The 11,496-nt window shown below is 39.0% G+C and overlaps 1 protein-coding gene across 4 annotated transcripts in view; it reads right to left on the bottom strand.

Annotated features, from left to right (window-relative positions):
- The window catches only part of Arap2 (ArfGAP with RhoGAP domain, ankyrin repeat and PH domain 2), a 181,567-nt gene extending 170,079 nt beyond the window's left edge, over positions 1-11,488 (bottom strand). For 3 of the 4 annotated variants that reach the window (XM_005392016.2, XM_005392019.2, XM_005392018.2), the window contains exon 1: positions 11,368-11,488. The gene's annotated coding sequence lies outside the window, so the exon portion shown is untranslated. Of the gene's footprint in view, positions 1-11,025; positions 11,325-11,367 lie in introns of those variants that run through there. The other variant, XM_013518104.1, reaches the window with a different exon arrangement.
- Positions 11,489-11,496: the final 8 nt, after the last annotated feature.

Raw genomic sequence — 11,496 nt, 5'->3', positions numbered from 1 at the left:
AAGAAAGAGAAAGGCCTGGGAATACATCCTAGTGCTAGAGTACTTGCCTAGCAGTCATGAAACCTTGGGATCAATTCCAGGACAGCAAAAAGAAAAGAGAAAGAAGGGAAGGAGGGAGGGAGGGAAGGAAGGAGGAGGGGAGAGGAGAGAGAGAGAGAGAAAGAGAGAGAATCTATGATGCCAACCTCCTTAATATGAAACTGCATCCTTCCACACTTTGACCTCCAAGTGGGCTGACTGGCACACACACACGTTCTAGGTACGTGGCCCTCCAGGTGCTGATCTGCGGATGTGCTAAATAACAAAACTGTGGGTAACTAGCCCAGGAATACATCACTGGAATACTTTCCAAAGATGATCATGGTAACCAACAAAATGTAGTAATTCCCATTCTAAATTCTTTACACTCCTCAAATATTCTTTATTCCCGTCTAAGTCTAATCTCATCCCTTTCCTCCCTTGAATGGAAAGGCTTTCCTAACACACTGTATTTGAATATGGATTCAAACTAGGTTTAAATCCCACCTCTTCCACTTCCTAGCAACGTGAACACAGGCATAGGTACAAGCTGATATCCTTATTTCATCATTTTCTACAAAATGGAAATACTGGGGTAGTTCAGTATCAGTGCAGGGTTAACGAGAGAACTCATCGTCATTACAACAGTCCTTAGCACACAGTGATGCTTAGTAAACATTCGCTTGCACCATGATATTTATTTTCACCACAGATTAAGTGTTTTCTGCTTGTTAAGGTCTACCCCCCCAACACACACACACAATTTCCTTTACAAGCCTTCTACAACATGAGACATTTATATTCTTTTCTCCGTATACTTACAACACTTATCTTTTAAAATGTTATCTTAATCCATTCAGGCTACTATTACAATATATGTTAGACTGGCTAATTTATAACCAGTAGAAATGTATTGTCATTCTGATGGCTGAGGCACTCAAGATTAAGGCACCAGGAGATTCACTCTTTGGTAAAAACTCATGTCTCATTTATGGCACTTTCTACGTGTTTTCACCCAACAGAAGAGCAAAAACTCACTCATGTCCTCCACCTCCTGACCTAATCACCACCCAAAGACCCCATTTCTTGTTACCATTACTGTGAAGCTTACGTTTCAACACAAGAATGCGGGAGGGACACATACATTCTGACCTCAGAGAGTGCTTAATTACATTTTGCTCATTCTTTAGAAGAGTACAGTCTAAAAGCCCAGGCTCTGAAGCCAAAGACCGTGAATAAAATCCATGTTCCCTACTTCCCAGCTTTGTGACCCTCTATGAGTAATTAACCTCTGCTTCAGGTTGTGCATCAAGAAAACGGGAAAAATAATAATAGTACCTACACCTCAGCGAGCTGCTGTGAGATGTGTCAGTATAGGAAAAGCACGTAAGATACTAAGCTGCACATGACAAGACCACGTCAGTGTTTGCCATTATTACTTTATTATCATTCTATAATATACTCTGCCAAGATTTTCCCATATAAGGTCCTAATAATTGCCAAATTATACATCAACATAGTGCAGTATGTGTTTAGAGAACCCATAAAGATCATTACCAACAAGATTATACACATGCCCATCCTAACCTGACATATTTCCATGAGGAAGTAAAAATTTAGAAGCAACCTGTTATATGTATGCTTTGCCATGTCACTTAAAAATATTGTATCATCTTACTGAGTTCTACTTTGAAACGACATTCTCCATCCTAACATCTCAGCACTTCCCCTGCTCACATCCTAACCCAAATCACCATCTTTTCCCTCTCAGACCATTGCAGCAGCCTCCCAGACCAAGATCCCTCATTCTGTCTTGGCTCCCTGCCCCTCTAACGCAGATTGTTAACAAAGGACCCACAGTGATTTATATCGGAACACAAGATGCATCACAACATTCTTTTGCTTTCCCCTCCACTGACAGCCTCCACCCTGACCTCGGCCTTGTTGCTACTATGACTTTACCTCTTGCCCCTCATCTCCTTCAAACCTTCCTCCCCAACATATCTCTATGGCTTACTCTATCAGTTCAGTAAGTCTCTGATCAACTGCGCCCTCTTCGAAGAGGCCGTCCCTAACACCTGTGCACACAAGCACACACTGTCACTCACTACTCCTTACCCTTGCTTGACTGTCTTCATGGCACTTATTACCGTTGAACATCTGTTAACTGCTTCAGGGATACAGCGATCTCGTCCACTGCGCAGTGCTCTGGCCCTTGGGTTTAAACACTGTCAGGTACACGTTCTCAACAAATGTCTGTTCAAGCACTTCTGCCCAGCTTTGAGATATTTTAAAATGAGAAGTGTAAAGTACACATAGTTTTCAATTTTAGTCTCTTTAAATCAGCCAGCTTGGAAGAGCAGAGACAGAATTCAAACAGACTTCTCTAGTCCATTTAACCACCAAAACTAAAAAAGATCCTCAAACTTCAAGTCAAGTATGGCAGGTGATCCACTAGAATCAGTCCAAACCATCAGTGAGCCATTTAGGAACTCAGGGTTTGGAACTGCCCCCTCCCTCCTGAGGCCTCAGAATGGAAGACACTATGGTAAGCCCTCCCCACTTCTCACTCACCCTCCCCCCTTACCTACGGAATCTGTGAATCTTTCTAGTTGAGCTAGGGAAGAAAACAACTGAAAATCACACTGTTAATTAAAGCACTTCATTAAATCATGTCATTCATTATTCAGTGCTGACAACTTCTGGAATTACTTTTCCTTGATTCTAATACCTTATAAGAAAAAAAAATAACAATAGTATAATTAAACTCAGTTATACATTTAATCTACTAAAAGATACAGCATCATAAAAGTGAAAGTCTAACCTTGTCACCGTTAGCAACTTGCAAATGTGATGAAATAATAGGACTAACAATCATAGGCTTGCAGGACTGAAAAGAAGCTTTAAAAAGAAATACAAAAAAGTGACAGCTTAAATGAATAATCAAACTTTTCAATGTCTTACAATACAAGTCTTATAGATTCTAAGTAACAATGAACTTTATTGTATTCCAGAACAGTACTTCTCAATACAATCAAACTATCTCTCAGGGTTAGATCCAGAATATGTGAGAAAATACTTTTGCTGGTCTCAATGACTGAGTGATCTCAGGAGGTAAGAAAAGTACTAAAGTACCCTACAACGGCTCCCAAAACCTCAGGTACAAGTCTTATTCCTCTAAATCTCTACAACTAATTAGGTCTTCATATAGTGCCTGGTACTAGAAGGCATTACATTGCCTTCAACTTGTTAACTTACTGTGAAAAAACAGCTAATTCCTTGGAAAATTAAAGGATTTCACATGCATAATTTGCTCAACTAAATAGTTCAGGCTACAGGTCTCGTGAAAGTCCATTTGTGCTTCAGTACAGAATATATCACAAGAACTAGGCTTATTATTTGCACATCAAGCAAACTTAATGTTTAATACTGAGATATCAACTCCAAGTATTCATAAAGACAACAGGTTCAACTTTGTTCCTCCATAACCAAGCAGAAGACAAAGTGAAAATGTTTTAGAGAAACTGTACTTTTCATACTACTCCATCCCATACTATAACGCAGACTGCAAAAGGCTGGAGGTTAGAAGTCCTGATTATTACAGCCTGAGTGATTAGGCCCTGAAAAGTATAAAATTGGTCATTTGGCATTCCTCGACATTATTATTCATTCACCTTCCTTATTACTTGCTGAAATTAAGCCCCTTCAGGAAGCCAAGTCCTCTCAACCTGTTCATCTCTCTTAACTGTGTGTACTAACGGGCTCTCAGCTCTTTTGTCCTAAGTTCTACACCTAGACCACCTTTCCCCCCGCACCCATCAAAATGCATTCGCAGTTGTTCACTTTCCTCAGACTTACATGGTTGATAATAACCAAGAGCTGTAAAGTGTTTATAGACCACCTGTCCAGGATCTCACTTAATCCTCATGAATACCTTGGAAGAAAACCACATGCTCAAAGCCATGCTTTCAGAACTGGACACCACAACCTATCCTAATAACTGAGCTGTCTCTAATAGTTGTACAAGTGATCTAATGGTAGAAATGTTTCAAAGACTTCAGTTTCCCGCACGTTTGTGTGTTGTGCATAAGCACTTATGTTCACTAGGGAAACGCTGTTCAAATGTACTAGGCCTTGACGTTCAAGTTTTACAAACCTTTTAGTTAGATTGTGGGAGTGAATGTCCACATAAGTGGTTAAATACAGGAGCTTATATTCATTTACATGAGGGTGTGTGAGACTTATTAGTTAATAAATTAATCAAAACATCTCTGAAATCATTGGAAAAAGTAATGGTAATATAGATATTAGTTCATTAAAAAAATTTTTTTGTATCTATCATGTCAGGAAGGCAACTAATTCAAGACTGACATAGCAAAATATGAAGTCAAAATCCAGTAGCCATGTAAGACCAAAACAAGTATTAATAAACCACATGAGCACCAATAGTGATAGTAGAAAACAACTACAGTAGGAAAGGAAGTACTAATGAAAAAAAGACCATATCTCAAAGATTTAGATTTAAATGAGATGCAAAAGGATCAAACCAATGTTCCTGGGCACATAAATGGGGAACAAAATGTGGTACATACCACGGATGGAAGATTGAAAGACAAAGAGCCTTTAAAAAAACAAGATGGAGGAAATCCTGCCACCTGTTACAAGATGGCTGAATTTTGAGCATATGATGCTTAGTGACTATGACAACCATATAAAGGACAAATACTATATGATTCCTTTATATCTTAGGTGGCCAAATTCATAAAAGTTATAAGTAGAAATGGTGGTCACCAGGGAGAAACAGAGAGGTTGGGAGTAATGGAGTACAGGATTTCAGTTTTGCAAGATGAAAACGTTCCAGAACTCTGTCTCAAAACAATGTAAATATACTTAACACTATAAAACTGTACATTCCAAAATGGCTAGGAGAATAAATTTTATGTTGTTTATGACAACAAAAAGGAGACAGAGCTGGGTGTGGTGGCACATACCTGTAATCCCAACACTCGGGGGGCTGAGGCAGGAGGATCACTGCGAGTTCGAGACCAGCCTGGGGTACAAAGTGAGCTCAAAGCCAACCTGAACTGCATAGCAAGACCCTGTCTCAAAAGACAAAAAAAAAGAAAGAAAAAAAAAAGAAGAAAAGAAGACAGGGTACAGAACAAAGTCCCTGTGATGTATACACCCCTTAACTTTTGCTCTCCTCTAAGAGCAAATTCAGGCCTTACCCGTGCAGCACCATTACTCCCTGAGGTTCCCCTGCCTGCTCCACCATCTTTAATTCCTCATTAATGCCGCCCACACTACAGCACAGGTGTCACAATGTGCGAATTCCAAACCTGCTTCCTCGCTTTGAGTATCCTGATTAAATTATGTAACCTTCCCCCAAGTTCTGATTCCTCCTTTATAAAATAAGGATAACATGCCTCATATCTTAGAGCATTTCTGACAGATTAAACAAGTCAAATATGTAAAGTATATTTAACAGTATATGACATGAAGTGCAAGTTTACAAAAAATGCTGGTTCTTATTAATTTATTAATTAAATAAAATACTGCACTCGATCATATTCAGACTATGTTAACATACTTGGCTTGAGTGGTATTCTTCAGACAGTTATTCACAGCAATGTTACATTCTTTTAAATAAGTACTGTAACTTATTCTTCTCATAAGCCCACAAAGCACTTAACACAGCAGTAAACAGTTTTATTAATTTCATGAAATACAGATGTGGTTAGGATTTAGAGATGGCTGATTTCACCTAAAGACAACAGAGCTGGAACACAGGCCAAAGTGATTCTCAGAGATCCCAGCTCTGCCCTGTGAAATCCAGGAAGCCTTGGAAAATTCTTTTCTTGCACCTCACGACTGTCATCAGTAAGCAGGGATGATAATAAGGCCTAACAGAGCCGGTTTTAAGATGAACTGAGTGAATATGCATAAGCATCTTAGATTAGTGTCTGGCAAATAAATACTCAGGAACTGCTAGATGGAGAATAACTGAAGTTTGATCTTAAAATAGGCAGGCTCCAGGCAAAAATCATTTCATGCTTGCATCAAGGAAAAAGGATTAGTTTAAGCTATATTTTTATTATCATAAAATTTAATGTACAATCTGAAAAAACACAACTCTCAAAATCCAGAATTTAACATCTATGTATGTCCATACCCTTGAAGGCCAGGAGTCTTAACTCCTTTCTTTGGTTTTTCTCCGGTACCGGGAACTGAACTCACGACCTTGCGCTTGCCAGGCAGGCGCTTTTGCCGCTGAGCTAAATCCCCAGCCCCTATAACTCCTTTCTTTAGTATGGGCAGTTAATCAGTAGCACAGCTAACACCAAGGTTTAGGGATTTTCGATAATATCTTCATGGTTAAGTGTTTGATACTATCTTAGTAAGTCCTTTCGTCTTTTAAGCTGCCCATCTAGATTTTTAGTTAATTGGCTGAGGTTTGCAACTTGTTATAAATTCTAATGGCAAGATAATTAAAGTAGAACCACGATTCTTGGGCAACCAAGGAAAGACTTCATCTTCTACAGTTTCCCCAAGGGCAGGAGTGGAAGTCATGGAAAGAAGAGATGAAGCCTGCATCACTAAGGTAGACACTGGTCTGCGCATCTCTAACCTTCAGGCACTTGCACAAGGCCTGGTACTGGCCGCTTGTACCTCTCCACAGTGGGACATATCTGTATACAGACAACCGAAAGAAACAGAAGCAGACATCTTTCCTTAGTGACCTTATTCTTCACAGGAACTTATTCTGCAGAATTCTGTCCCATTTCATGATATGTTAGACACAGCTTTAATGTTCGCTCTGGTGAAAACGGTCATTATACTTCAATACAAAAATTGTAAAATGTACGCTTATGGTGTATACACATTTCTGTATGTATGCTACACCCTGATATAAAAATTTGTGTACAACCATATACTGTACTATCTCTGAACTTATGACTCACATTTTTAAACCAACAACCAGATGTTTCAAAATAGCCTAGTATGAATATTTCCTCTTTGTATTTATAAATATCACCCTGACCTCTTTCCCAACTGAACTTGAGGGCTTCCTATTGGTTTGGTAACTGTCAAGACTTTTTTTTTAAATGAAAAGAAAATATCTCAACAAATGTCTCCTAACTTATTGGTCTATTTACTTACATTTGCTCATTTAATAAATATTTAAGGAACACTACTTTCTCCAAGATAATAGTGGGAAATATTTGCAGTTCAAGATAACAGTATCTATTACATCATGTGAAAACAGGACTAACAGCTACACAGAAAGTGAAGATACAATGGCCCCCTCCAAGAGTTTAAAATGCAGTGGCAGATTAGACATGACAATGAGCAAAGGACAATCATGTGTATTTGAACAATCAATCTCTTTACTTCTCAGTGCCAGTGAAGAAGGAATAGCAAAACAAAACATTTTGGAAAAATGTGTTATATCTAAAAGAGCACCTAAGACATAATGATATTAAAAAATAATTTTGTGAACCTTACTCTTCCTATGGTTTACTTTTAATCACCTAGAGAAGCGGAATTATGCTTCAGGAATGCTTTGGAACTCTAAAATATCTCAAGTCAACTCCATGACTCTAGCACAACACTGCAGCAACTCAGAGCTGTGCCAATGGAGGGGATCACTGCAGGGCCTAATGATGACAATTTCAAGTCGTAGACAAAGAAATGTTACAGGTGGAGAGGGCAGTATTCATTTTTTTTTGTTTTGTTTTTCATTAGTATAAGTTTGTAATACATAATGATTACCTTCCTTGTGGGGAGCTGGTACATGTATATAATGCATTTTAGTTCTTTTTAAAATTTATTTTAGTTTAGCTTATTAGTACACATGTGCAGTACATAATGGTTACATTTCTTGCAGGAAGTTGGTACATGTTCACAACACACCCCAATTCATTTTTTCATATTCCTTCACCCCATCCTTCCCCCATCCCTCGATCCCTTTTCCTTAACAATCTATTTTCCTACTTTCTATGACAGTACCTATCTTTTAATTTTACTCTGGGTTTCTCATCTAAGAGAAAACATGATATTTAAATTTGTGCATCTGATTTATTTCACTGCACATTATGGTCTCAAAGTGCATCCATTTTTCCTGCAAAGAACTCAAGTTTTTCTTTCTTTATGGCAAAGTAGTACTCCACTATGTGTAAATACCACATTTTCTTTGATCTGTTCATCTGCTGATGGACATATGACCCAGTTCCAATATTTAGCTATTATGAACTGTGCTCCAGAATAGCAAAAGCAAATCTGAGTAAAAACAGCAAAGCACGAAGCATCACAATCCTGGACCTACAGTTATATTACCAAGCTACTGTGATAAAAACAGCATGGTACTGGCACAAAACAGACATAAGGATCAGTGAAACAGAAAAAAAAAAAAAGCACAAACAACCCCAAGTACATTCAATTATTTGATCTTTGAGGAAGGGACTAAAACACACAGTGGAGGAAAGACAACTTCTTTAATAAATGATTTTGGGAGAAATGGCTACCTACATGCTGAAGACTGAATCTAGATCCATATTCTTACCATGTACTAAAATCAAAATGAATCCAAGAACTAAAGGCTCAACTAGAAATATTTAACCTGCTGGAACACTTCTTAATTCTTTTTTCAAAGATTTATCCCTTTTTCCTATTATTTACCTTTTATTTTGCTCTTTATATTCTTGGTTTCTCATGTAAAAGAAACCATATAATATTTAAGTATATGTATCCGATATATTTCACTTAACATTATGATCTCAAGGTGCATCATTTTCCTACAAATGACTCTAGTGTATCCTCCTTTTTCTTTAAAAGTGGAAGGAACGCCATGAAGGCGGCAGAAGGGAGGAATAAACACCAAGTAACAGCACGGAGGCACAGTAGCTGGGATGGATCCATGATGCTTGAGGAGCACTGAAAGATGACACCAGAGCTGCAGGCCAGAGTCAGCTCTGGAGGGCCCTGAAGAGCAGAGTAAGGAGTCTGCACTTTTTGAAGACACAGGGAAAAATCTGTAAAGTCCTCACCATCACCAACTCCAGAAGTTCAAGTCTCTGATTAGAAAAGAAACCACAAGTCTCCTCCTCTGTTCCACAGATCAAACCCTTCCCTCCTCATGCTCTACACACTGTAACCACTGATGTCCTTTCTGCATTCTGTTTTGGTGAAAGCCATCTTATCAGTCTCTGAGTATTCCCTCACCTGCTCATCCCCATACTCACGAACAGTGTAAGAGAGAAAGTCACAGGACTTTTTGCCACAAGTATTGTTCATCACCAAAGCTGCCCAATGAAATGACTACTCCAATCCAGATTAGGGCTCTTTTGTTCCCTCCTAAATCATAAACAGCTTATGCTGAGTCAGAAGTGTAACATTGCACAAGTTTCTAACTAGACAGAAGCATGAGAAGAGAATAACTATTATTAAGCCAAATGGCTTAACTAGTATTGTGCTTAATTTGGCCAATACTTTTTAAAAAATGAAATAAACTATAAAGCAAGATCAAGATGACATCTGTGAGCCTTTCTTTCACATCTGTCACATTTGATCAAAACTAAGAAACATTTCCAGCATTATCTTTAAAATCTCTACCTAACAGTTTATAAAGAGTTCCAAAAACTTCCACATTTTACCAAGTGCACAATTTGAACCCAATAAATCAACAAGTAAAGAAGGGAACACGTGCTAAGAGAAGCTATTAAAGCAATGACTGTCATTTACACTCAGCGTTTTATAGTCACTTTCACCAAACTTTCTGAGTTGTAAAGACGTGGGTAAGAAAGCAACAAAATAAAGAAAATGAGATTCCCTCCTAGATATCTTGAAGTCCATAATCCAGATTCTGAAATAGGGTTTAAAAACTTCAGTTTCAAAAATGCTAATCTAACAGTTCCTATGAAAACTGAAATTCATTATAATCAGTTCTATATTTAACCACAGTGACTAAGAGTAGTTGAATCTGAAAAGTATTCACTGAATATCTATGAACCTCACTGGGAAGAACTTATGATATCAGGGAAATGATCAATTGTTTTTAAATGTACCATGAGCCTCTCCCTGCATAGGCAACCCATATAAAATCTGACGGGTTTACAGGAGAAGAAAAAAATACAAACACATGCACACCCACATAAATAAGTTTTAATGAGCCATTTGACTTACCCTCTAGGCACATTTTAATTTAATAAATCTTTGGGCACTGACAAATCACAAATCGAGTCTATATAAAACCCTCTTGGTGTTAGGACCCGCCTTAAAGGTGTGGGTTAAATATCTCTTTGGAAAGTAGCCAGGGAGGTATTTCCATTTTGGGCTCTAGCCTACTTCCATGACCCACTTTTTTCTTTTTTAAAACATTGTTAAACAGTGGACTGTCACGAGTCTGCTCCCTGCATACCTCCCTTTAAGGTGTACGAAAGCCATAGAAAAGAGTTCAGAGGGTTTTCTTTTCCCCCTTAAAAAAGTTAGCATTCTTTTTAAACACCCGTAACTTCACCTTCCAATTACTTATGGGCAACGTTCCATAAACTCCTGCTGGTGCAGAGTGCTTAAGTGCCGGGAGATCAATACTGAGCTTGTAAGTACAATACTATTATTGGTAATAACAATGACATCCGATTAAATGTACTTTTAAAAATAGCTTATTTTCAAAACACTTGTTCGTAAGCCCAAAGGATATATTCCACTGAACAGCCCACTTCAAGGACAAGCTTGCAAAGAAAAAGAAAAAAAAGAAGGAACAGGAGGAGGAGGAGGAGGAAAAGCCAGAAAGTTCCTATCACCACAAACTGACAACAGCCTAAAACGTCACTACTCCTCACAAACTACCTTATCGTTCTCTTTTACTTTCCTTGCAATTATCAAAGGTTATAGCTCACAATATAATTTCGAGAAGTCTTCCCCGAACCAAAATAGTTCCAGACTGCCAGAAGGAGGTGGGAAAAGTCGCGAAGAAAACCAGCCAGAATGAAATAAAATACAACTTACTTTAATAAACAGGATGACACCCATCCTCCCAAGAGAACTGTCTCCAAAAGTGCAGGAGATGGATCGATCCCGTAAACTCCTGCTCCGCAGGTCCCACTGCACCGTGCTGGGTTCAGTAGGTGGAGGCCAATGATTGTAATTAAAGTTAATTAACAGGCCGGTCCTTTCAAAGTGTGTAACAAGCAGGGTGCGGGGGAGCACAGAGGCAGGAGCAAAATCTTTATCTCATCTGAGAAAAGAGGGTAGAACTCGCTTTTCGTGGGCGGGGGCAGCGGCGGAGGTCCGGATCGTCGCCCCGCCGGGTCAGATCCCAGCAGCGGGCGCAGTTTCTGTATCACTTACCGCTTCTGGTTTTCTTTCCGCCGCCCACGCGCGGAGCGAAATCCAGGGGGCAGAGACCAGAGCCCAGCGTTTGGCGCTCGAGAACCGACCGGGAAAAGTGCCGCGCGGCCCCGGCGCCTGCCGAGAGGG

Source organism: Chinchilla lanigera, unplaced genomic scaffold (genome assembly GCF_000276665.1).
Source record: "Chinchilla lanigera isolate Chin_1 unplaced genomic scaffold, ChiLan1.0 scaffold00042, whole genome shotgun sequence".
Taxonomy (NCBI): Eukaryota; Metazoa; Chordata; class Mammalia; order Rodentia; family Chinchillidae; genus Chinchilla; species Chinchilla lanigera.
The sequence above is the reverse complement of the archived record's forward strand: the minus strand, read 5'-3'. Positions and strand labels throughout refer to the sequence as shown.